Source organism: Rhea americana, unplaced genomic scaffold (assembly GCF_003343005.1).
Source record: "Rhea americana isolate MKP2758 unplaced genomic scaffold, rheAme1 scaffold_201, whole genome shotgun sequence".
Lineage (NCBI taxonomy): Eukaryota > Metazoa > Chordata > Aves > Rheiformes > Rheidae > Rhea > Rhea americana.
In genome coordinates, this window is record NW_028186162.1 from 369,245 (window position 1) to 396,218 (window position 26,974).

General features: G+C 40.8%; 1 protein-coding gene across 2 annotated transcripts in view; it reads right to left on the bottom strand.

Annotated features, from left to right (window-relative positions):
* Nucleotides 1-26,485, bottom strand: part of PEAK1 (pseudopodium enriched atypical kinase 1) — an 84,232-nt gene extending 57,747 nt beyond the window's left edge. Inside the window, exons 1-2 of one of the 2 annotated variants that reach the window (XM_085303951.1) lie at nucleotides 26,398-26,485; nucleotides 7,588-7,760 (exon numbers count right to left, since the gene is read on the bottom strand). The gene's annotated coding sequence lies outside the window, so the exon portion shown is untranslated. The remainder of the gene's footprint in view (nucleotides 1-7,587; nucleotides 7,761-26,397) is intronic. The other variant, XM_085303952.1, reaches the window with a different exon arrangement.
* Between the last annotated feature and the right edge of the window lie 489 nt (nucleotides 26,486-26,974).

Sequence of the window (26,974 nt, forward strand, 5' to 3'; positions counted from 1 at the left end):
CTTCACCTGGAGCTATATACTGGTATTACCTGTTTACAGATGCTCTTAAAATAATCCTGTTAATTGCCTTATTTCTTTTACACAGTTTGGGGCATATATCTCCCGCATTGGACACCACAGAAAAAMCAGTGTGTAAGTTAACACACAAATTAAGCTAAAGGCTCTTTCTTCTCCAAAGATCGATACATTTGATTGCAAGAGAGTAATAATTTCAAAACTTGCTAGTCTTTATTGTGAGTGGAAATAAAGGCTGCTAACAGCAGAGGCTGCACAGAGCCTCGGTCGGGGTGACCTGAGTCCTGAATACCGACAGCAAGCTGAGCCGGGCTGCTGAAGCTAGGGCATCTGTAAAAGCAAATGCCAGCACTGCAGTGCGAGCAATTCAGCAGCAAGCAGACAAAAAAAGGCAGAGTCACTTCAACAAATTGGATATGATATATTGCACTTCTAGGGCTGTATCCCATGGCTACTGAATTACTGAATCTTCATTGACTGTTACACGTCACGTGTACTCTTGATTTGCCATCCAAGTGTCTTCCCACACAGGCTGGTGGTCTCTCATTAAGACCAAAATTTACAGAGCACAGATTTCAGATTTTATAGAACTCTCCGTGCTTTTTAAAGATCCACTTTTTCTTCTCATGAATTGAAATAACATTTTTTGGCTGAGACTCCTGTTTTTGAGACTTATGATGCAAATTTCCCAGGGAGAGCTCTAAGGATGTTAATAAGTTACCCACACAGTCTCTCTTTCATCATTTGCCCCCCTTTAATTCTTTGCRATATGAGTACTTTTCTGTTTCAGGAAATGAGGACAAGAGAAAGCTGTGGATCCCATGAATATAAAAACTGTCTTGAAGGCATGGAACAATCCAACCCTAATTACAGCCAGCTGGAGTCTGCTCTCCTTGCAGCAATACTTGGATAATTAACCAAATACTGCCTGACGCAAGCCCCAAGTATGCCGCTACCATTCAGATATTCAAGGTTAATTTTTGTATCCATCACGGAAATCAAGCCTAATGGGTATTTTCAGTTAAAGTCTTGAAAATGAATCAGTGACATACAGACACATGATTAGGCAGGGATTACTTTTTATTCTATGGGTTTGGTGCTACTTTCTTTAGCTGCAGGGAAAAAAAAATCCTCTGCATTAATAAAGCTAAACTAAAAAATTCATGATTACTTTCATGTTCCTTTAACACCCATGAATCTATCCAGTCTAATCACCCAAGTTACAATAATGATTTGATAGAATACAAAAGAAAATATTCAAATAGGTATTGTTGTAGTAATACATACTTATTTCTCACAGTATGCCAGCTTTAAATTAATGTTTTTGTGTTTCTTCCTAAGGAAGCTTTATGTGCATGTTGAAACCAAATAGTACTATGCCAAAAGTCAAAAACATCGATTTGACTGTCTATATATACACTGAAATTATTATAAAAACAGACCTCCTTCTGTTTGTGCTCAAGTATCTTTTTAAATTTCAGCATTGGGATTGTATTTGCAGCAAAATAAAGACAGAAAACTGAAAGAGGAAGACAGTACTARCAAGATAGAGTTGCATTCCCCAAATCTATTTTCAGCCATCCTCTCCCTGGAAACATGAATTTTAAGCAAAATTAATTCCCTCTGACTTCTGTTTCTCCTTGCGTAGTGAATTAGTGCTGTACTGATCAGGGGAAAACATTCTGCCAGTGCTTTTTATTGAGCAGTAGCTCCTGAAACTTTTATTTCTAATCTCTAACTCAAGAAATCTATTGTGAAAAACAGCAGTATTTTAACCTGGTAAAAGAGACGGTAAAAACTTGGGTGAGCAGTGCACAGTAGAAGCAGCTGGTAAAACAACGGTGTAATGGGAAGCATATAGCTAATCAATAATTATAGTCCCACTCAAGATCTAGCAAAGAAAAAGATCACACGTCTCAGCCACATACTTGTCATGTTTTAACATAATCTGGGTGAGGAGGTAAGAATCTGAAGAATTTAGAATAGTTGTTTTTGTTTTTAAATTTATCCTCACATCTTATCTAGTATTGAAAAATAAACAATTCCAATTATGTTTACACACAGCTAACATAGTTCTTCAGCAGGAAAAGTATGAATTTTGTTAAATATTTTCTGAATGCCACAATAACTCAGACACAAAGCATCAACCGCAGCAGTTGAAGTTAAACTATAGCTGACAGTTTCTCTCTGAAGAATATACAGAATTTTTATTAGCAGAAATGGAAAGCAACTGATTAAAAATGAAAGCTTTGCAAAACATAGATTAACTTTCATATAAAAAATGATACACAACACACTGCCGAAAGAGAAAGCAAGCCAGGTATTTCTGGAATGATTTTCAACTAGAACCCTACCTATTCAYCTAGGTAGAAGTATTTCTGCTTAAAACATACCTGTGCAAATGTTCATATTTAAGATAGCAATGATTAGGCTGTTCTCACTGCCTGTAGTTGTTTCTGACAGCATTTTCAGAGAGCTATACAGAAAGAGTTAAGGAAATTCACGTTTAAAAGGAAGAGTTGCATCGGGGAGAAATCACTAAAGAAACCCCGCGATTCTGAGAGGCCCTTCCAATATTTTTATTATTGTGTCTTAAAAGTCAAGAGCACAGAAGCTGATTCTAACTACCCAACAACACAGTTATTTTCTAGATAGGCACAGCTCACTGGATACAGCTGCGAGAGCGGAGCAGAGGAGCAGGGCTCTCGCAGAGCCCGACGCAGGGCTGAATTTTGGCTGCTGCAAAGCCTGCAAGGGGTGGYGACGGGGTAGCACGCCCTGGCAGAACGTGAGCCTTTCTCCAGCTCGACTACTTGCACTCGGCAAAACGCTACGCCCCTCCAGAGCTTCGCAAACATCCCTGGGACTGCATTGAGGAAATGGCCACACCAGAAAGTGCCAGCCCTAGACGTCAGTCATTCTCGTGATTAGCAGCATCTGAAGTGTTGAATTGCTCTATGGGAAAGCAGTTCTGGCCAAGGCCACATCATGTAACAGGAGGCTGGAGAAGAGTGGAAGGACTTGGTGTGAAAAACGCAACCTAATAGTCACCAGCCGAACAGTTAATGTATGAAATGACAAAATAAACTAGTTTCACATGATGGAAATTAAGGGAGGGTGAATTTGTTAAGAATACAGAGCAAACGAAAACTGAAGACTTCCCTTTAAGCAAGATCTCTTATCGCCCAGTCACTGAAAATTCAGTACTCCCAGAATAGGCAATCTACTGTCCCATCACAAAAAAAAGCCAGAAAATCTGATATTCGGCAGCCCAGTAACGGTGATGTAAAATACTGGAGCCTGTTCAAAATGAAGAGCTGCCCTCCTTTGGAACTTCATAAAGTTCATGAGATGATTTTTCCATTTTGCCTATTCTGCTTATTTTGAAGTTTCCAGGGACAGTCATCACATCACCATGAATTTAACATGCACACAAGCATCATTATCCTTTTATCAGATGAACTGACAAGGGTGGTATTTATAACATTCCTGTAATGGGACAGATTTCATCAATAAACATAAATGAAAATGGAGACTGTAAAGCAAGCTAGTGAAAAATTAACTCTCCCTCTTGGAAAGAAATTGCTTTTAGAACTTTCAATAAATATTTCTATTTTGTTGTAGCTTCATCTGTCAGTGTTTCCATTTTGAATCATCTTTAGTCATTTAAACCTCAACTGAGTAAGTCTGGCTGGACCTGAAAAGCTAGCAAGCTAGGTCTCCAGGAAAGAAAACTCTTTTTGTAAAAATATCCCACCTCCAAACCAAATTCATCCTGAATTTAACATCTATTTCTGAGATTGAGCTAAAAATCTTCATTTTGTTTAAATGTTTGATGTTAAATTGTTAGTCTGTCTTTTTTTGGTATAGCAATAGGTGATTCTCTGATTACACTAAGAATGAATGCAGCTCACCTATTCTGGGCAAGTAACGCGTAGGATTCAGCTCGTCTTCCACACAATTCTGCACACAACGCAAAATGCACTTTCTTGTAATTATTTCTCTGAATTAGACTAGGGAATAATTAATATTATCATAAGTGTCTGTGCAGTGAAGGCTTTTTCAAACAATTGTACAAAATAATTAACCGTACAGCTGAAGTTTAGTAAGTTCTTCAGGAATGCAGGAAGGAAATACACTAAAAAGGTTCAATCATTAAAGGAGTATTTTTATGATTATTATCTCAAAAATACATTTAAGGCTAGTAGTCCCCTCCTCCTCTTACACAGGTACTTAACTGTATCTATAGTGTATTTATGGCTACAGCACAATGCGATCATATCAGACCCCGCTTCGGTGCCCGTATTTCATGCTCCTCCCTCGTTCTACGTGCCAAGCCAAAGGAGGGAACAAAAGCTGCGCTTGTTCCCGGCGAAAAAGGATTCTGCCGCCACGAGCGGGCCGTTTCCTCGCACAGCCGCACGGGGCGGCAGCCCACCCGAAGGCTGAACCCGCGCCGGGCGGCGTGCGCCGGGCGGCGCGCGGCCTGCCTTTGTGTGGCGGAGGTGGGGACTTCCTCTTCGGAGACGCTTTACCTTTATTCCGCTCTTCCTTCCCGATGATAAATCTACTTTTTATTATTCTAAGCAATTCAACATCAATTTTAGAAATTTTATCGCTCATTTAGATTTCGCTCAGTGAGTCAAGTGGAAAAAATGCGTCCTCAGGCTGAGCGAGATCCCTCCCAGGCTGGGGCCCCGCGCCAAGAGCACCCTCCCATGCAACACCCTCCAGCTGCTCTCAGCCAGAGGCAGGATCGCCTCCCGCGGCAGCCTCGAGCGCTCCCACGCCGGCCAGCGTGCCCAGCGGCGAGGAGACCCGCCCCAGCGGCGCCGCCGGCCTCTTCCCAGGCCTCCTCCTCAAACTGAACGAACCTCTCGGTGCTCAGCTGACTCAGACCCCCGCGCCGGGACGCCTGTCACACCGCATCGCTAGCCCCGCTCCAGCACCMCCGACGCTCGCTCTCGTCAGCGAAATACTGACAGCTCGAATACAGAAGCAATTATGGGGAACTATTTCCTCAGCTGAAGCCTTTTGCCCTAATACAATTACGATTAGTGCTACTTTGACAAATGCTGGAGGCGTACAGAGAAGGTGGCTTTTCTGCCAGGCAGCAACGTACAAGGTGGCAAACGAAAGCTCTCCTTTCAGTTTGCTACGAAGTTTTACTCTGAAATGATGGCAGTTGGAAGCTATTTGTGTCTTCACCTAGCCTGCTGAATAAGACCTGCCAAGATGGTACCTTTTCCTTAGTAAGCAAGAGCTTGTGATTAGCATTGCTTTTTAACTTGTCCTGCCCATATCTGTGGGCTTTCAAGTGCCTTCCAGAAATCTGAAAGCACATTGAAGTGCCCTAGTTTCACAGCTATGGCAAAATAAAGGCACAAAAACTGAAACTGCCTTTTCCCCTTGTTCTCGTTAGACACGTCAACAAACCGGAGGTCTGGAAATATATGCGCAGTCAAAGAGAAGGGACCAGAGAAGTACGGAGAAGAACAGAGAAAGAACACTAGAAAGAGCATAGAAAACAAACTTGAAAAAAAAATTGCTTATAATTCCTTTCTGAGCTGCATTTCTCACCACTGCAGACGAATGCGATCTGCAAGCCCTCCCTTCTCTCCCAGCACAGTAACAGAAAGAAATAAAAAAATACAACCAGGTCTAAGCCAAAGAACCTTTAAAGGTGYGAAACCACTGACCAAATAAGTTATCAGCCAAATAAGGAGCTTTAATGTGGATTGCAAATAGGAACTGTTATGCTAACGCTGAACCTTTTCTAAAACCTTACCTTTAACTCTCATAGAAACCATGAAAGAATTATCCTTGAGCAGCAGTTACCCACTGAAGTGTTAATGCAGTCTGTAATGTAGGGGTGGGCTAAAAATGCCTTATACTTTTCTCCCTTGCCCAGCCAAAATATTTGTAAGGTTCAGAAATGCCGTCCTCACTTGTCTACCGAAACCACAGTAAGAATACCACCAGACCTGTCCTCCTTCCCATCTCCTCCTCCTCTCTCCCTCCCTCCTTCTCCCCTCCTCTCTCAAATAAAGGAGAGTATAAGAAGGAACCTTTATAAAACCTTGAAAATYCAGATTCTTAAAATTTTTGAAATTCTGCCAACATATACGTACAGACACATATTCATATGTATATCCCCAGATACATACAGATTCCTTCTTCGTTGATTCATGCCAAATGAAAGCCACATGGAGATATGTCATGTTTGATATACTCAGCTGTGTAATTCACTGCCATTAGCATAACTAAACTAATGGAAATTCCATTGTATGAAAGGCTCAGTGCAGCTTTGAGAACTGCGTATATATACACACAACTTCTTTACTCTATCTCTCCAAAGACAGCAAAACATTTTCCTGAAGTACTAAAGGTGACGAGGGGTGTGTGTGTGTGTACGTGTATACACACACATATATACACAAATACATACATGTATATGTGTGTGTATGCATATATATATATATATGCACACACGCACGCACCTTTTATTTTTAGTCATTGGTTATACTTCACCCATTTTGACAAAGGCACAGTTACTACAGCCTGATAGCTGTTTGATGACTATCAATAAAAGATAAGTTAACAAGGTAGTCGTCCAGGGTAAAACACACTGGATATGTGGAAAGTTAGTTCTCATGCTGTGCTCATGTCCTTGAGAGATTTTGTCAGCATACTGTGCCGTTCAGTACTCTATAGATTCTTACTTCAGTCGTGTACTTACATTTTACATTATGATTATATTAGCTACTTAGTCATGATAGAAAGCTAATGGACAGTCAAGCTTTTAAGAACAGAAAGTATTTTTTTTGCATATCGAAATGTCTAAAATTATTTTATTATAACTAAAGACATGAGAAGCTAGGGTCTTTCTACTCCACCTTTAACTGTACATATCACATTCTTGTATTTGAGTAGTACGTTGTCATGATGAAGACATTGTACAGGTCTCCAGTGTAACCTAGATGAATTTTAAATGTTTCATACTCAATCATGAATTAATGAGAAAGGGAAGAGAATAGGATGAGCAAGTGAGAACAAAGAAGAGATGAAAATGAGGAAATGGAAGAGTTTTTCAGAGGAAATTGTCGATTTTTAGCACAAACAGTCTTCATCAAGCACTAGAGAAATGTGACTTTTGTTATGTTTCAGAAGTTGCACAAGTTACTTGCCATGTAACTAAGAACAGGTATAGAGATGGTTCTGCAGCCTATTCTGAATTGTAGTTTWGCTAGGCATTTGGTAGAAAGACATTCACTAACACAGTAATAATAAAAAAAACTAGCCTCATTTTTCAACCATGAAGAGATAGGAAGAACCCTCAGGAAGAAATTTCTCTAAACTACAACATAAACCATCAGATACTAAAAGTCTAAAATTCCAGCTGCTTGCTAATAAATGAAACTCACAGAATTACAGATTCATCCAATGTTTAGCTCTTGTAAAATTACTCTATTTAAATTCTGGTAGTATAAGAACAAAATTCTCTATAATCCATATAAATTATCTGAAGAAGCTGCACTAGGGAAATAAAAAGATAGCAGAAAAATTGGTTACCACTTAAGTTTGAGGCATTTCATCTATTCATCCAGGTAGGCTTTGCAAAACCTTCTGCAGCAGCTGGCACTAAGCCCCTTTGAAATGTCCAAGAACTTCCAATTTCTTCCAGTCCAGACGGACTTGCTTCACCTCCTTCTCTTCATCGCTACAGATCAGGGCAGTAACATTTTCTGCAAAAGAAAGATAACGATGTTATTTCAAACAAACTTCAAATATGGTTTATTGTTCATTTTCCTTCTGTAATGCCCCTTAGATCTCTTAAATGATACAAAGTCACCTAGAAAATTCACCTCTGCTGAATCCTATTTGGAATCTACTACTCTTCGCAAGGCAGAAAACTTGAGAAGACTTTAGATAGATTTATATATGCACAGCGCATAKATTTACCAAATGATCAAGATCAAGAATAACTCTAAGGCACAATTACTGCTTTACAGTTTTCTACAAGTCCTCTGCACGCCCCTCTACCATCTACTTAAATGTGTGTCTTCTTTTATCAGAAGACTAAGATCATTATTTCATTTAAGATTTCAATCCTAAAAACCACAAACATGAACATAACTGAAACACTTGGTCTTAAAATACATTTATTTACTAAAATTAGCCTTTTGTTTTGTAACTAGAGTTTTAAAGTTGTCAAACATGATGCCCAAGGCCATCCTCTCAAGAAAAAAAAAAAAAGGATAGTGTTGAGAAAGAAGGAGAGAAATGCTTTCAGTTAAGAAGCACCAATGACACAATCTGTTACTAAAATGATAACTGCTCAATAAAGCATTTACCTGAGGAAGAGATAAGGAGACACTATCTTCACCCTTTACTGTTTTCAAGCCTTTCTCAAATTTTCTAACAGTTGATAGCACTGTTTACTTTGGAATAGCCACATCTCAATTCTGGGATTCAGCCCACACAGCTGGCCTATTAGACTCTCTTCTCCACTGTAGCAGCTTTCTTTTCTGAACCCCAGAAAAGGAGACTGCAACAGTATGCCTAATTTTATCTGTTGTGTAGTGACAGTGTAACCCAGTACTACAAGTCTTAGCTTTGCGACAAAACCACGGGTTAGAGTGCACACGCTGAATAAAGGACTGCAAAAACCCGCTGGTATAATTGAGGTCTTTGCTAAATAGAAGRAATAGGTGACCTTAACACTTTTCTTAATTCTAACTACAACTCCCTAAACAWAACACAAAGAATGAACTAAGAAAAAAAAAAATGAGGAACACTAACTAGATATATTACATGTTTTAAGAGAAAAAAAGCACATTGTTTTTGTGTTAATTATGGTGGCATAAGCACTTTCTGGTGGTTAGACTCTCATTCCAATGAAGGTTACTTCAATAAATAACCTAATTTACCTAAGCCAGGATAACTGAACTCTCAAAGACATTTATAGCTTTTCTCATCTCYTAATACAGAAGCATTTGCCAGTTTTCAGCCAGTGCCCACATGGGGTCTCCAGAATTCCCAGAGGTCTTTTAACCAGTTACTTAATGAAACATTACAGTCCAGTGGTTTGGTTTTGTTCRTTCCTCTTTTTGTTTGGCATTCTGCTACTGTGAYTTCAAAYATGAATAACTTTGCAGATGACAAARTTRGAGGAAAGAGGGTAAATGCAAACGCCCGAAGAAATTTTTTTATTATGAAAATCCAAGGTAACAGGCAACAAAGCGTTTTACCAGTACTGTGTCACAAGAAATTAGTCTGATGAGCACACACAGACTGAACARCTGCAGGTCAGGACTGATGAACGCGACAAGTAGACCCATCAGCACATAAGCAGCGTAAACAAAATGCATGACAATACAATAACAATACAAAATGGTTATCATAAAAACATTTTGGGGACATATCTGAAGGGACAATATTAGTCTTGTTGAGGTTCAGCTTGTGGCTCATCATCTAAATGGAGATGTTASACATTAGTCAAGAACTTAATCTGGATGGAAAAGATCTACTGTTCTCCTCCAGACAAGTCTGAGAATTACCAACATGGAGAACATCCTGGAATTTGCTTTTGCAAATAAAATTAGCCAAAAGCACCATGTAGAGTAAGAGCAGAAAGAAGAAAGTAAGAGCCCTGCAAAACCACTAGAAAGAGYGGTGATAGAATACCACAGACCATAGTCCTTCGAGAACCTCCTTGAGCAGTGAAGCCTGAAAAATTTGGGCACATTAGAGATCTCTGAATCAAGAAAAAACAATCCTGGAAAACAGAGAAACCAGCAAATGCTTTGTGGCATGGAACAGATACATTGAACAAATGTTTAAAAACTTCCTCAATAAGGGGACGCATTTGTGTAAAATTTTAACTGCATCCAAAATAATTTTTCCTGGCTAGAAAAACAAGGGATTGGAGAACRTTACTGAACTTTGCCGATGCAGGCAACATGCTCTGACTACATCTTAAAGCAGCTGCCTATGGGAGGGGGCTGGATTTCTCCCGCTTTGAGTTTGGTGGTGGGATACCCACATGGCTCCTTCAGCCTGCAGGATGCCTTCTCGGCACTGTAGGCACCTCTGGGTATAACATCACTGTAGTCATATCTGTCTCTAACCTAAAATAGTTGGGATAAAGCTAGAAATCATACTAAAAGTATAGGGATACCAAAATTCAGTAAGTGTTAGGAAATAGTGTGCATAACATCCCCAAGGTTCCCATGAATCTTGGGCTGCAACTTACCTGCTCACATCTTTACTACTAACTTTACTGGAACTACTAAGCCTAAAACAACGGTGGTTACGTTTCTAAATATGTTCTTCAAATTCAAATGTAGATGAGCAGGAATATTACAATAAAACACCAACATTTACATCCATTTTCTAAATTCAGTTGCATATAGCCATTTTTACCTATGCCTAAAATTCTGTAAGCTCTGCAGAGCAGTCAACCACCACTGCAAGGAAGAGATTTGCTTGCCACATGCCCTTGCTGGCAGAAACTCCCTCTCAAAACGCCGGCACAGCTGGAGAYGGCACAGATTCCCTACCACAGCTTTATACAAATGAGGTCTTCCTGTTAGTTGTGGAGAACTTTTAGGCAGTTTTTAAAGCTTCCATTATGTTTTCTGGGTGCCACAGAAGACATTTGGATCTCCAGCGTAAGTATATTATTGCATATYAAAAGGCAGCTGTCAGTGACTGCTAAGAGGATCACATATGAAGGTGTTACTGTACTGTCAGCACRCTGCCTTAAAAAGCACAACGTACCCCTCATGAGGAGGGGGGGATCAAAAAAGAGAAAAGACTGAAACTCTGACCACTCTATATTTACTTATTTTTCAGTGATCAATATTATAGGCTTAATTTACAACACCTGAAGATAAATGATAAAACTGACATGAAATACTTCCTTCTAGCAGCTGATCCATACGCATTAGCCAACAGCACGGACGGAGCAAAGGAAGGCAAAACCCTTTCTTCATTTTTTCCACGGCTTTCCCCAGAGGCAGTAGAAAGTCGCTATGCAAAGCGCTGCCACGTGACTCTGCTGCTCACAGACCATCCTTGCAAAGCACCAAGCGAGGAATGCTGAACAGCGGAATCGCGAGCCGCTTCCGCGAACCCTCTGCGGCTTTCCGGCAAGCGCCGGCACCGGAGGCGATCCGCGCCGGCCGCCGCGCACGCGGAGGGCACCTCGTCACCGGGAACGCTGCATTTCAGAAACCACCGCACAAGCTCGGGCTGCCGAGCGCGTAAGGAGGCAAAACCAAAGCAATGCGCAAGGAAATCAAAGCCACGATTCGGGAAATGGTTTTCCTGTTAACGTCGACTACAACTGGGCTCTTAATGAGCTGTGAAAGATTGAAGAYATTCTAGCTTTGTGTACACTGTCCTATTTTTATCCTAAGAAGTACTTTTCGCTTTCAGATGGCTACTAGGTTTGCCAAACTAATAAGATTTTTGGCATCATTCACACTATATACCAGTGTGTTGGTATCTTGGATACAAAGCCTTTTTAGAAATATATAATCACAAGGTCCAGCAATGCCAGCTTACAGACCTTGCCAGAGCATTTATGCAGGCAATCAGGTGTTTCCTCTGTGGAATAAGTGAACCAGAAAGTCCTGCGAAGAATGGCATCCTCTAACAATTTTAATAATAACAATAATAAGACTTATGACAGTGCCTGAATACAAGGAAAGCTCTGCAAGCCTGTCTAGGAACTCTATTTACAGCTTCGCACAAATTGCAAAAGTACCTGGCACCTGCGACTAGCTCTAGGTACGCGAGCAATCGCAGCTGCCACCCTGCGAGGCTCTGCTGTTAGAATATACCMGTCAGGCTATTATTTCTGCACGAGACTGTAAAAAGGGAAACCTGTATTTCAAACTGACTGCACCAGCCAAAGCACAGCACAGTGTCACAGGCTCAGTAACAGCAGYCACCGCAGCCCCTCCTTAAAGCACGGGATTTCCTTCAAACAAATTTCATAGGCCTCCTGCAAGCGGTAGACGGGCGAGAGCTTTGCCAAAGAGGCTGTACGAATCACGTCGGGTCGAAAATACTAAGCTGAAGACAAGGCTTTCTACAGCTGCCTATGTTTGTATAGAGGTARCTCAGGCACCAGTTGAGCTCAGACAGCTGTAACACTCAAACCTCCCCCCGAAAGGCTTTCCCCATGCCCCTGCAAGAGGTAGTGACCTGTAGAGGTGACAAAACACAGCAAAAGTATTAAAAATAATAACCCGGGGGACCAAAGCGAMCAGATGAATCACAAACACTTATTATTCATAGTGCACATAATAAACAGCTGAAAATAACTTGCTTCTTATGCTCAAAAATGATGGCATTTTTAAGTGGCATCACTGAACCATCACTTCGGTAATAAGAGAAAGTGATGCACTCTATTTTCAGGCAGTAACAATTTTTCACTTCAAAATTGTCTCCTGGGGTAAAGAAATGCTGCAGACTGACTGAGTACATCCAGTCTTAAGAGAGACAGAGGAAGGGGACAAAGAGTTCTAACTCACATCTTTCCAGGTATACTTACGTTTTTAATATAAATTCATAGATGTACAGGAGAAGAAACTCAGAAGGGAGTTTAAAAGTCTAATTTTTTTTTAAATATGAAATTCAGAATGATTATACTGTTTAAAATAGAACCGATTCATGGAGAGAAAGGAAGCACTTAATGGCTTGTTCATGCTGAAGGACTCTTACAACAAGTGTCTGTTACTCATGCATCTGAAGGATTTGCATTGACTCCTGAGCCACCAATTTGAAAATGGTTTTGACACTACGACATCAAGAAACATCCCAGTGGGCTTTAAGTTGAAAGTCTGTGCACTCTCTGAACACTCTAGTTCTTCATGGATGGAAGAAAAGATTAACAAGGGGAGGGAAGGAAAAAATCAAGTTACTTTGGATCTGATTGCACATGGAAGCAACACAACCTTGGTTATGTTCATCTGCAATTCACTTTACCAAACAAATGGAAAAACTGAGATTAGAGCTGAGTTCATATACTTAAACAACACACAAAATCCACCCTCCAGCCCCAAACCATTCCGACACACCAAAAAAACCCCAACACTTCACATCATTAAAAAAAAAAAAAAAAAAGAAAAGAAAAAAAACAGCATTGGAAGAGACCACAAGGGATTATCAAGTCCCTCACCTCCCAAGGTCTAAGTTGCATCTTTCTTACTGCAATTTATGTTTGTTAGTTTTTCACCTCATGTTACAGACCTAGTATTATTAGACAAGGCAAGAAAAGTTAGCAGAAAGGAGTCAAAACTTACTACYAGTCATCCATCCTTGTGAATGAATCTTCCAGTACAAACTCCTCTTACAGCTCAAAGAAACATGCTTTGTTAAAGCTTGGAGGACGCTTTCAAACTCGGCCAAAATGGTCTTAATAAACCAGCTGGCAGCCAAACCGCCTTGCGAGGGAGGCTGCGGGGTAGGAACAGGAGCAGCACGTGACAGCAAGATAATACAAGTCTACTGTATCTTTTACTGTTCTTTGCTGCAACAGCAAAACTTCCTATGCACACATTTTCTGCAAATCYGCACTTTAAGTAGTATTTCATATTTACAAAAGCCTTCTGAAGAGCTGAACATGGTCTTGCAGAGGACCCTTGGCAAAGTGGCATCTCCCTCAGGTAGCAATATAGACATGGGGGTAGAGAAAGGTGGAAAAAAAAAATCAGTAGTGCTGTAGCAACAGGGAAAATGGAAAGCAACAATGTGAAAAGCAAAACAAGCAAACCACAACCCCAAAATCTCAAATGGCTTTTACATAACTTCTTTCTTTCAAAAACTGAACCCAAAACTTGCCCTGGGATTAGGATTTGAATTTCACTTCGCTCTCCCCACCCACTGCCACACTGCCGTGCTCTTTGCCTGGTTTTATTGGAACCATCTGCGAGATCCTCCCTTTTTGGTTTCTCTGTCTGTTAATCTAGCAGCTGCACTTTTATCATCTATTGAAAAAAAAATCTTTGTTTCAAAGTTTTTGAGACAGAAGGTCTTTTACAGGCTAAAAATTATCCCTAGAATCAACAAAGAAACCACATCATGTGCTGTATTTTATGGATTAAATAGGAAGAAAGCAAATTGGAGAATATGTATTTTTAATGGAAAAGTAAGCAAAGGTTTTAGGAATCAAGGAAGCTTTCACCAATACAATTTTTTCTAACATAAACAGTTTACTGAAGTATTGCAAGATGCTGCTGCAGAGCAGTTTGAAGATCATCAGTGGCACAGGTTGACAGGAGCAAAAGAAATGCACAGCAGCAGCTCATCGCAGCCGCTCCATGGGCAAAAGACAAGCAAGGGCAATACTAAGAGCAGGAGCTGCTCACGTATTTAAATCAAGTAGCAGAGTTTCAGCGGTTATCGTTATACAAGATACRATTACTGCAAGTTCTTGAATACAAAAGTAATGGAATTTGTCTTTTATTAAAAGTACCTCAGATCTCATTATCACTGCAAAAACCTCCACTAATTTAGCCACAAATCCTGAATATATATATACATATATACACACACACACACATATATACACACACATATATATGTACATATACATACACACACAAACGGAACTGTCTCTCCAGACCTTTTAAAAGTCTGCTAGGAGCATCATTTGTACACACACTGCTTTTGCCAGCTAAGAGCCATTCATCACTGAGAAAAACCATACAACTTACTTTGCAATCCTCTTCTTACTTTTATTAGCCTGCGCATTTCACTTCTCAAGCTTAAATCTTCATAATCTTCATAAACCATATGTGTTTGTTTATATGTACATATGCATTGCCACCATGCATTTTATCATGAAAGGATAACTTCTGCCTTTAGCATATGGTAGGGCACATCATCACTGAGGAAAAATGGTAAAAATCCTTGTGGTTTTAATTTGTTCTGAGATTCTTTTCCTCCAATCTGTTTCTGGAGAAGCAACTGCTGACTTACAGAAGAAGAGTACAACCTTACTTTTGGGGGAAATTAATCCAAAAAACATTTTCTTCCATTTTTTTCCAAGCGCATCTCATCAGATATTTTTAAATGAAGAAAATGCATTTAAAAATGAATAAAAAACCCATGAGTTTTAATTATCCAAGGAAAACTACTTTTACTTTTTGATTTATAATGCTATGATCATTTCCTTCCTTTTCCCCCTGCAAATAAATGCTCTCACTATGTGGTTGCTACCTAAAAAGGGAACAAACACAGCCAGTATCAAACTGCAGTCATAAAGAATATCTGTGTGCAAATTTGAAGAATCCTAGAGAAATGTCTTCTTCTTAATTGGATTTTAATTTCCCCAGGTACCTTAATACTGGAAAGAAGTTTCTCCATGTACACAAAACTGAAATGCATTTAAGTGTAAAACATACCTGGGAAGTGTGCCTTTAGTCAAGGCTCATGACCTTTCTGATTCTGTTTTATATAGTTTACAGCCTATATTTCACCTGACCAATTTCTTAATTCCTCAGTTAAATAACAGGCCATTAAAAGTTTCTCAAGCACAAGATTTTGCAAAGACTTCTTCAGTTCCATATACTACTAGGATTTGTTCTTCTCTTCTCCCCACTTTCAATCATAATTGAACTTTTTTGTTTTTAATAAATTCAAACAGTATTTCAGAACTGTCATAACTAATAAATTGGTGTTATCTTCTGTCCTGAACTTTACCATAAAAAGTAGACCAAATAAAGATATTCCACTTGTAGAGGCTCAGCAAGAGATGTGAACAAGCTTAATTCATTCTAAGTTAACAGATCACACAAGACAAACTTTAAAGGAGTTTTCAAAAGCACTGGAAACAGTATACTCATAGTCGACAAATTTTATATGCAAATCTAAATTTGTAAATAAAATTATAAAGTAGATCTGAAAAGGCTTACATTAAAAGAAAATCCATATACATTTTCATATTAAAAAAAAGACCAGAAAAAAAAGATCAGATCTGCTCTACAAAAATATCCTGGATAGTCTCAGAAGAATTAATGAAATGATAATTACAGAGTATATGTATGCACAGGCAATTAAGAGGAGAAAGATTTTTATTAAAATATTTACCAGTACTTTTGTTAGCATCTATTTCACTTCACTAACTTATTGACCATCTTGATAAAGTAAGATCTTCTATGGAAGTAAAAGCTGAACAAAACCAAGCTTTGAGAAAACAACCTTTAAATTTCTCAAATACGAAAGATTAAAAATAAAATGTTTTGATGAAAACCCAGTAAAATACAAAAGAGCCTTTCAAATTACCTCYGATCTTTACAGAATATATATATTTATAAAAATTAGAAACAAAAATCCCCAAATATATATATTTTTAAAGTCTATGCATATCTCTTTCAGAGTTCACCTGTTCTTCACTACCCAAGCACATAACCTGAAGCCCATGAAAGGTAATTACTGGCCATATTTTTACAAACGAGGGCAGAGTCAACTCGTAAAGGTATTTGAACACAGGATACCTACCCAAAATTGACTATCAGAATTTTTTTAAAATTCATTTTTGGTGAATTAAATTTCGGTAAAACCTATCTTTATCAGAAACAGCATGAAAGGAAAAGATAACAAATACATTTAGCCCTAAGAGAAAGGGGAGACTGCTTGGGACTGCAATGTCCTGCTGCAAACACGAGCTGCTTGCCCTTGGATGTCTGCTGCCGATTCCTGGCTTGCAACGCAACCTCGGAAGATGTGAAACAGCGCCGTATTGCCCCCCGCAACTCCGGGGCTGCCTCTCAAGCAAGCCTGCAGCCTCGGCCCTCGACACACACTCGCACGGGCCGGCTGCCAGCCGCAAACGCCCCGCTTGGCGCAAACACGCGCTTCCCACGCGTAAGTTAYCAGCGAGTCCACCCGTTAATTACAACATCCCTACAAAAACCCTGGTGGATGGCAATCCAAAATACAGTAACTCACATGGTGGGAAAAATCCAAAAAGCAACAAAAAGAAAGAAGGTGGCAGATGGGTATTGGATTACAAATAGTAAATTTGTTGCAAAATCTGACAGTAAGAAAACAAGCAGCAATTCTGAGTCACSTAGGCTGAGGACTGACCTCGGTGGCTCTGCCAGAAGGGAATCTCGAATTTCAAGTTCTCATCTGATCAACTCATTAGAAACTTGAGCGATACTTAAGGGTGACTATATCAAGGAAAAATTCCTAATGCATTCACTTGCTTTTACTAAATAGATGTCAATATAGTAACTGTTATCACATCAAAGGCAGAACAGCCGCGATGGAGCAGCATTACCTTCATTCGGAAGACGTGACCCCCACCGACAGAAGCAAACTGCGGTGCGCTGAAGTCCCCGCGGATCATCACAAAGGCCCTCCCCGCATCCCGCTTTCCCTTCCGTTAAAGCAGAAGGCAGAATAAAATACTTCGAACTGAAATCAGGCACATTACCGAGAATTTCCTGGCGCAAGCGAGCTGCGGCTCTCCCCGCTGCGCTACCTGAACACGCCGTTCCCGACCCACCGGCACCGAAACCGCCCTCGGCGGAAGCCGGGCCGCAGCGGGGCCGCGCGAGAGCCGCGGGCGCTGCCCGCCGAGCGGAGCGGCACCGCGGACCCGCCGCGCCGCCTGGCGCGTCCCGAACTACGTCCGGGCGACAAAAACTTACTGAACGGAAGGGCTGCAGAGAAATGCTTTAGCTGGACTTTCTTACTGCTGTGCTGAGGTCTGCAGCCTTTACTGAGCTGAACGCTGCTCCTGCGGGTCTCTCAGAATTCACACTGATCCTTAGGAAAATTACTTTCAAAAGACCAGGCTAAAGCATCTGCCGTGTATTGCTGTCATTTGTCAAAGTTTGACTTAAAAGCAGGACATCAAAAATCGGTTTGGGTGTTAAGATAAACGAGATGGCTCAAACAAAGGGATACTTCCAAGAAAATAAACGGTACTTAAACTCTACAAGTTTGTGACAACAGCCATTTTGTGAGGCCTGACTGCGTGGTGAAGTACCATTTGACCTTGCCATGAGACAGCAATAGTTTACCAAAAAAAACCAAAAAACAAAAAAAAACGAAGCAAGAAACTACTACAGAAAGCGACCTGAAACAGCCAAACACAAAGAAATGCAACAAAAACTCCTAGCTCTGAATTAGTCAGACAAGATGTCAAAAGTCTAGCATCAGTTCACTGAAAAAAAATGATCACAGCTGAGTAATCAGGGCCACCAACAGTAAAATCAGAACTTGAAGTTGGGTCAGAATTTGCAGTGCTCTTTGATTATAAAATCAAAGTGAAAAGAATAGGTCATAACGAGTAGGATTTGCCCTGAGACAAAYTGTTTGGTATTTCCCTCTCCTCGGGTTTCTTCTTTAGGCACTTTTCCTGGTTCTGACTGCAATTTAACAATACTGATGGAAAAAACCTACAGCTGCAATAAGGAACTGCAAGAAGCACTTAACATTGCTGAAATACTACATTTAAAGAAAGAATGAAGTCCTTACTAAAAGGAACCAGTGCTACGTGCCAACATTTCTGTACTAGACATTCAGATGACAAGAAATTCAAGACATGTAGAATGGCTCAAGTGTTTTTCCAAAGTCACCTGAAACACTCCCMCCGACGACCCGCACTCCCCTTTCTCCCCATTCCTCCAGCTCGTGCAACACAGCACTTCACTGTTTAAACCAACCATTTCAAGGAACAAAGAAATTCACCTTGGCACAGCAGTCGAGCACAAAGGGAAATTTTAGATCGTAACCTGAAGCGTCTCAACTTTCAAAACACCGATGAAGAAAAAGAAAACAATTTCTTGAAACTCTCTCTTTAACTGCAGACAGGTGGGGCACTAAGTGCTTTTGGCAGCTACACAGATTGAGCTGTACRAAGCGGCTGCAAGCTGGAAACAATTTGTGCCGTGCAGACAGGGCCCAGGGAGCGTCGCTCCCCTCCTAGCTTGTCATTACACTAAGAGTACAGGTCTGCTGCAGCATCATGTCGTGCTCCTGAATGCATCCGCTGAAAAAAAATCTCTATCTAATCTCTATATAGACATAAATAGATAGATATATCAAGGATTATATTTAGGACCATTTTATAAGCAAAGGAAGTCCTTGAAAACAACACGTATCTTTAATGTGGCAATGTATCAACAAGTATCTTCATAGGAGAAAGTTAAAAATGAGGAAGGAATTAAGGCATGAAGTATAAGCAGATCCTCTTTGTGCAAAATAGCTTGCAGGTCAGTTAAAGATGGTGACAGTACTAATACAAGACACAGTAAAACTTGAGTTGTCCCATGAAGGATGGTAGAGCGGGAGAGAGAGTTTCTGAGGTGCTTTCTGAAACTGCACAGTGCCAGCAAAGGCAGCAGATAATTTCAGGTGCGGAAGCTGAGATCGTGCTGAAGCTTAGAATCAAACTTGGAGTTATTACAYACTTGTATTCGTATATTAACTGATATGAAAAAGAAGAACCAGAGCAGCTACAGTTCTAAAAACTCTTGCCAGAGAAAAATGCTTATTTGAAACCTTAAGCTAAAGAAAAAAGAAATGAAGTTAAAACAGAGTAAYAAAATATTATCAAAATAGTAACAAGAAAGGAGCCACTGAATAACATGCATAGTTGAAAAGCCACGCCTGAGAAATGGCTCATTTGGGAATACAGAGAAGAGAGGCAATAGGTGAAAGCAGTAAGGGAGGAATCCTGGATGCAAAACAAGAACTGCTGCAGGACAGGAGCAACTTGACAGGCTGCTGCAGACCACAAGGTCAGATGGTGAAGGCCTAATTAGCTAAAGAAATGATCAGCAATGAAATGAGCACAGTGAATGTTATGCTTCAATGAAACAACCAAGATACAGAGAAATTATTCAGTGGTGGTCTGATATGTTAGCATAGAATAAAATGCCAAACTGAAAATGCAGAAGCAAGCAACTTTCTGAAATGTTTATTCCTAAATGCAAGTTCAGGGACAAAGGAGTAGATTACTGAGAAAAAGTAATAGTGATCCATCTGTGCYGGGTAAGTTATTAACGTTTTGTAAGTATTACTTGATTGTAATAAAMTTAACAGAAGAAGGAATGATGTGATTCAGCTGATGAGATGGGAAATAGCACAGGTACCAACTGTAGATTAAGCAAAGGATGTCGGAAAGATGATCACAAGGATCATAAATACCACAAGAAAAAGCCCAGAGGGGATAAAATGGCTAAAATCATGGCAGCAACCTAGTAGGTCAGACCAAAGGTCCACCTAGCCCAGCAGTCTGCTGGAGGCAGTGGCCCAGAGCATAAAGGCATATAATATACAGCACCACTTTCTCTAAACTCTCTGTCTCCAGTCATTTGCAACTTAAGAGACTTCCAGAATCAGAAATGGGGCCTTTGCATTTGATGGTCTAGGAAGGCTTTTTCCTCTGTAGACTTATCCAATTATCTTTTGAGACCACCACAGGAAATTCAGCCAATGTGACATCCCGTGGATGGACATGGCACCACGCAGCTCCGTGCTGTCCGAGGCGTTGTCCTRTGCTAGCTGGGAGGTTCTTGTTACRGAGAAAAGGGCAGACAAGAAACTTGTTCCTTCGTATCGCCTCTATTTGCTCTTTCCTACACATTGTGATTTTCAATTTCTGTTACATCGCTCCCTCAACCTGTTTTCCAGGCTGAAGTGTCCTGATACACGTAACACTCTGAGCAGATGCTGTTCCATACCTTCAGCTATCCACACCATATTTCTCTTCTGAAATCTTTTGAAGTTAGACTGTATATGACATTCAGATGTTTTTGAGAAGAATGTGAAAGAATTTTAGAGAGAGAAGAAACAAAGACATGTTTAAAGGTAGAGAAAAATTTTAGGGGAAATACACAGAGGAAATAGATTAAGGTTCTCTGTGATACCATACATTCTTTGCAAGCAACAGATCTGCTAAGCAAGTATTCTTAAATAAAATTTCAAAATAGGAAATAGATTTGTAGTAGAAATTAAATGATTTTTCTCTGCCTTCATATTGCTTTACAGAGTCCAAATCATTGTGTGCCTGCTCTGCTTCCCCCCTCAGAAAAGCACGTAAYAGCATTTTATAATCCTCTACCCCAGCTACAGAGAGACGATCATGTGAGAGGCAGTACACTAACGAGATGCCTCATATTAAACTTGTAATTCTATTCAGTGAGGAAAGAAAAGAGATACCAACAATAAAACAAATTGCTGATAAATGGGCAGTGGGTGGTATAAAGAAGAACAAAGGATTATTATTATTATTGATCTTACACTTTTAAACTTTAAGTAAAATACTTATTTTTCTTTTCTCCTCCCAATATTGAAAACTAACCAGAATCCTAACTATTCACCGAAGTGTAAACCATTCACAAGACATTTGAGAACGCACAGTGATCCGGCACCCCAGCCAGGCTCAGGAACAGGGTCCCCACGGACCTGGGAGGCCCTCAGATCCCTCCCGCCTGCACTGAAATACTACGGTGCTGGCTACTACATGCCAAGTTGCTTTTCTCAGCTCGCTCCTACCTGATTGCACACTGGCGGTATGGTAGGAAACAGCCTGTTGCAACTGCTCTAAAGGAGGATTTAATGAATCCCAGCTGAGGTCAGGTGAGGTTGCTGCACATRCAACCTCCTTTGGGCTAAACATCGTGTATTAACAAAATGCTTCAAAATACAGTCACACCAGGTTCTGCACTCACACACTCAGACCTGTCCTCTTCGGTGTGAGCTTCTACGTGAGGTCGAGTGTGAATGTAAGCGGTCTGAGATTCCCAGAGATTGCTATTCCTCATCTGCTTCTAAAAAAACATGGTCTCTCCAGAGAGACACACACAAAACACATTCCCTGTTACAGCATCCTGTTACTGCACTGTAGAAGCCCACACAGAGATTTTGGACAGTGTGCATTTCTTCAGATCAAAAAGCTGGTCATAAACACCATAAGTTATATTTAAAATGTTGGTTTGCATTATTTAATAATAATGTCCTAGAGGCATAATTTATTAGAATATTATGATTTCAGTAGCTTGCCCAGCAGCTACCTTATGAGCTCCTGCATTCATTTACTTGCACTGTTACCATCTTCAGTTATTCAGCCTAAAGCTCTCCAAGCAATCCAATCTCTATTTCTTTTTTTTTTGTTAAGCTGTAGCAAATCTATTTCAGATTTTCCCAAGAGAAAGATAGAAATACATTTATTTTCCAGTACTACAAAATAACAACTAAATTTTCCTGCTTTCCTGCTTAGAAATTCAATATGTAATTGAATTTTGGTACCTATGAAAGTTTACTGTTTAGATAAAATCCCTGCAATTTAACAGAGCATGAGGGTTTGAATATCTGCATTTTTGCATTTCAGTAGAATATAAGAAACATTGACAAAATCTACCAAGCATATCTTAGCCCTCTTGGAGATAAACAAGGGGTATTTGTCCCATTAAAAAAAAAAAAAAAAAAAAAAAAAAAAAAAAAAAAAAAAAAAAAAAAAAAAAAAAAAAGGCAGGGAAAGATGAGAGAAAATACTGGTTTTTTTTTCCTCATATGACTGCACTTAAGAATATACATATAAATGGGACAAGACACAACAATTTTAAGACTCCTGTTATTTTTAAACTTTTCAAACATATCACTTCATATACGTAATGGTGCTATGAACAGCTACAGTATATTAGAAGTCAGTGGACATAAATTGAGTGTATTATGCTGCTGCTCTGTAGAGTCTGCAGCGGGGAATTCTTCCCATCTCTCTGCTCCCCACTCTGCATAAATGTATCAGTTGGAGCTGCTACCCTGCCATGATTTTCCCATTGAAATCTGCTTTTTATTATTCTCTCCAACCCCATTGGCAGGGCATTTTTCTATCAAATGAGCTGATTAAAATTCTTTTCTATTTTTTTTATTTCAAACCTAGGGGAATTTCAAATAATCCAGCAATAACTGACAGGAATTTATACCATCTCTTTAAAATACCTAGACTTTTGTATTGCTGCAGCTTAACAGCTCTATTGGTTTCATACAGATTCTTTTTTCTTTTTCAGAGACGTACATTAGTTTGCTGAGYGCTGAGAAGTTTGGCTTAAAGAGTAATTTCTATCCTCATTTCCTTTTAAGCTCAAACTTGTTCCCACTGAGAATTTTGAGCATGATTCAGCAATTTATATAGACAGGACAGYGCATACCACTATGAATATATCTACATTAGAATTATTTCTAAGTATTTTTCCTTGTTTACTGATGGTAGGCATAAATCCTATCTCTCTCCACAATTTAACAAATTTGGATGTTATTTTCCTTACGCAAGAGATGCAAACTGATTACTCCTCTGTCTTTGAGATCTAAAAGATTTCACTCTAAACACTTGTCAGCATTTTCCTTCAYGCTCGAGGGCTGAAAGATAACTTGACCTGGATAGGACTGTTTCCAAAACTTTTTTGATCTAACAGTCCGCTTAGTTTCATGCTGACTGCTGCATATACTCAAACTTTGCATTTTAAAAAGCTGTTTAAGATATTTTTGCTGACTACAGTTTGAGAACCTCTGTTGTAGGAAAGCGATGGAATAAAAAACAAYGGAAAATTTGTTGGCTCTGACAGGGCTTGCAGGTAATCGGGTTTTATACAGCTTGGATCTGTGTGTTGTAGAAGAAAGGCAGAAGACAGAGCTCCTGACAGCTGCTGCTATCAAAACAAGCTCCCCAGAAAAACCCAAGGTGTCAGGGGTCTGTATTTGTCTTCATTGCCATTCCCAAGTACTGATTTAGTAGTTTCAGAAGCTAAGCTTAAATTTATGTTTCATGCTTCACAGTAAAAATCAATTGCAAAAAAAAGATCAGGAACAGGTATGAGGGTTTTTCCCTCCGTAAGCAACAAGTCTTTGAGTCAGTCTCTTGTAAGCGAGACAGAAAGTATTTGTTCTCTTCCCATTACGAGCTGTACAGCAGCTTAATGCTACGCTTCAGCTTGCCTATGCACSATCCACTTCTTAGGTAAACACTGACAGCAGGTAACAAAGCAGGGGGAAAAGACATTAAGTGATGTTCTGATCGTCTGAAATTGCGGCATAAGCTTTTGGGCAAAGATCCGACCACTAACACCCTGGCTGCAGGCAAAGGCAGGCAGATGCATGGAGACCGCTCCTGCAGTCAGAGAACGGTAAAAGATGCAAAAACAACGGAGAAGGATTCTTCTTTTGATGGAGATTTTAAACCTGAATGGTGTCTTGATGTGGCTTACCCCGTGGCCCGAGCAGCAGCTGCTGCACAGCAGTTGGGGCAGCAGCCACTTAGGCCAACAGCGCCCTGGAAGAAGTGTCTATAGGGCAGCGCCGGCTGCCTGCCGCGAGCACCCCGTCCGCCAAGGAAGCTTGCTGCACGGTGACTTTAACCGTCTGGCACCCAGGCTGAAGGCAAAAGAAACACTCTGTGATAACCCCTCACTGGGCATCTTCTTCTGTATCTTTTGTTCAACAAAAATTCAAACTGAGCAACACTTTTGGTTTCACTGGGTATCTGGATTTCAAAGACTGCATTTCTCTGACAGAACAGCACRCACCTTAGCCTGCCTTCTGGCTCCAGAAGTTGATTGCAACCTTAACTGGATCCCTCCTTGGCATAACATAATCTCTAGTAACTCTTTCTTAATTTTGTACTATGAATTATATATATAAAAAAAATTCCAATAACTTTATTACTTCCAGAGTCTTAGCTTTGTTTCAGTGCTTCAGGTGACGTAATGCAGAATGCCTTTGCAACACAAAGCCTGTAGATAGGTACCTTCCACACACACAGAGTATTAATAGCACAAGCTCCTTACCTGTGTTACCCGTATTACTGAGAGAGAAGTTGCACAAGGTGGTGTTATAGATAAAAGACTAAGGATTCACTGCGTTCCCTGCCCTTGCTGCCAGCCACGCAGCTCTACTTCCTCTTCTGTGCTCATCACCTCACTAACACAGCAGAGACCTGCCTCCCTTTGCTAGGCTCCTCTCCTGCGAGGTGTGCGAGTCCAATCAGCTGATGAAGGTCCGAGGTGCTAGCACCCATGCGGCTGGGCAGCAGGGACCTCAGGAACAGCAGCAAACCGCTGCACTGGATTAAGCCTTTGCATTTATCTTTACTTTGAGAATACTTTTTGCATTGCTGATCTAACTCAAGCGCACCATGATCGTCTGCCAGTCATATAACATTAAGAGCATCCAAAAACTGTAGAGTTGCAAGGTTGTCTCTAGCATTAGAGAGAAAAATAAGCATAGCTGGAAAAAAAGAAAAAACCCAAACCCACTAGATATTGAATGCTTGAATGGTAAGCAATTCTCTTCTTCGYTTACCACAGGACACAGAGCTGAATCTGAATCAATGGATCAACGTGCTAGAAAGCTCAAAAATATTAACATCAAAAACCTGTCAGTACGGTTTGCTTTGCCAGCCGCAGTGCACGAGCTCAGCCAGCGATGGACACACCTAGGTTTCAGGTACGGGGCTGCACAGCTTTCCTCAAAGGAGATGCAACCTGCAAATCTGCTGCCTTGGAGCAACTGCGTGGGGAACTTCTGTTTTAGTGAAGTAATCTTCAGCAACTGAGTAGCTTGCCTAAGTTGCATCAGCATCCCTGATACAGCTATGCTTATTTACTCAAGAATACTTCCCTCATTTAATTTAACTGACTGAGGCTAAAGGATTTCATAGACGGGAACATGCACTAATAAGTAGCGATCGCTTTTAATTAAATCCATTCACGTACATTTTTGTTAAATTTCTTAACTCTTATTTTTAGGCAAAACCTTTTAGGGCYGTGGTTCCCCTATTATTTTTTCAGCAAGAATACAGACTTAGGCAGCTCGCACCTTTTCCCCCCTAGCTGTTTGCTCCCATGCCAGCCTAACCACCTGGGACAACCTTTGCTTTATGCTGGCAGTTGGAGGGTTTTGGCAGAGCTTTTCTCCTCCAGGTGAATCACCTCCCCAGTGCGGCTTGGCACCTGGCTGCACAAACACACGCGCTGGCACCGCGCGGCCAGGGGCAACGAGGGCCCGGGAGAAGAAAGGGAGCGGGGACTCACGGAGCTGCAGTGCCACCGCTCGGGYGATCACAGCTTTGGTTGGCTTCCACACAAGATCAGCCAAAGACACATTAAGAGATGGGGAGGACTGATGGAAACTACAAAGCAAAGGAGGCAAGACTCGGAAACGGAGCGAAAGYGTTTAACTGACCAAAGAGGGAGGCRACTGCTTCTGCCTGCCCCCTCACCACGTTGTGACAATTCTTGACTCTGAAACAACTAATATTTTTTATAACAACATAATATTTTGTCAGAATTATTTGATACCAAACTCTCCAGAACTCCATGTTAAGTTGCCCAAAACTTATGACTTAATACTCACAATAGAGAGCGGCATTTCCAGATTTTTTTCTACGTGTCTGGGTGAGCGTTCAGCTACACTATCCTGCTCAACTGGACAACGAGAGCACCTCCTCCGGGCCAAACGCCACTGCTGAACCTCGAAAGAAATATCAGTTTAGTCAACTACCACAGATTAAGAAAACGTCTTCATTTAGAATTAAAAGTGTTTCCGGGGGTGGAATTCGCTGCCTCCTTTCTGCAGGCGAGATGCTTGGTGTTTCCCGGGGGCGCCAAGCCGCCCGCCGGAGCACTCGCAGCACTGCGAAGCGGCAGGCTGGCGGTTGTTAAACAAGCAGCGAGCTCGTCATCTGACCCCGTTACACACCGTGGGTGTCGGGTTCGCGAGCTCGTCATCTGACCCCGTTACACACCGTGGGTGTCGGGTTCGCGGAACGGAAGGTTTTCCCAAGCTGCGAACGCCTGCTGCAGCGCGCCAGGCTGGGTGATGGGCACGCGAGGCGCCGGGAAGCCCAGCTGGAAGAAAGCCCTGCCCAGTCCTCGAAAGCCCGCTCRGATGGTCGAGCTGGCTTCCAAGCCTAAAATTTCCAGGGATCTCG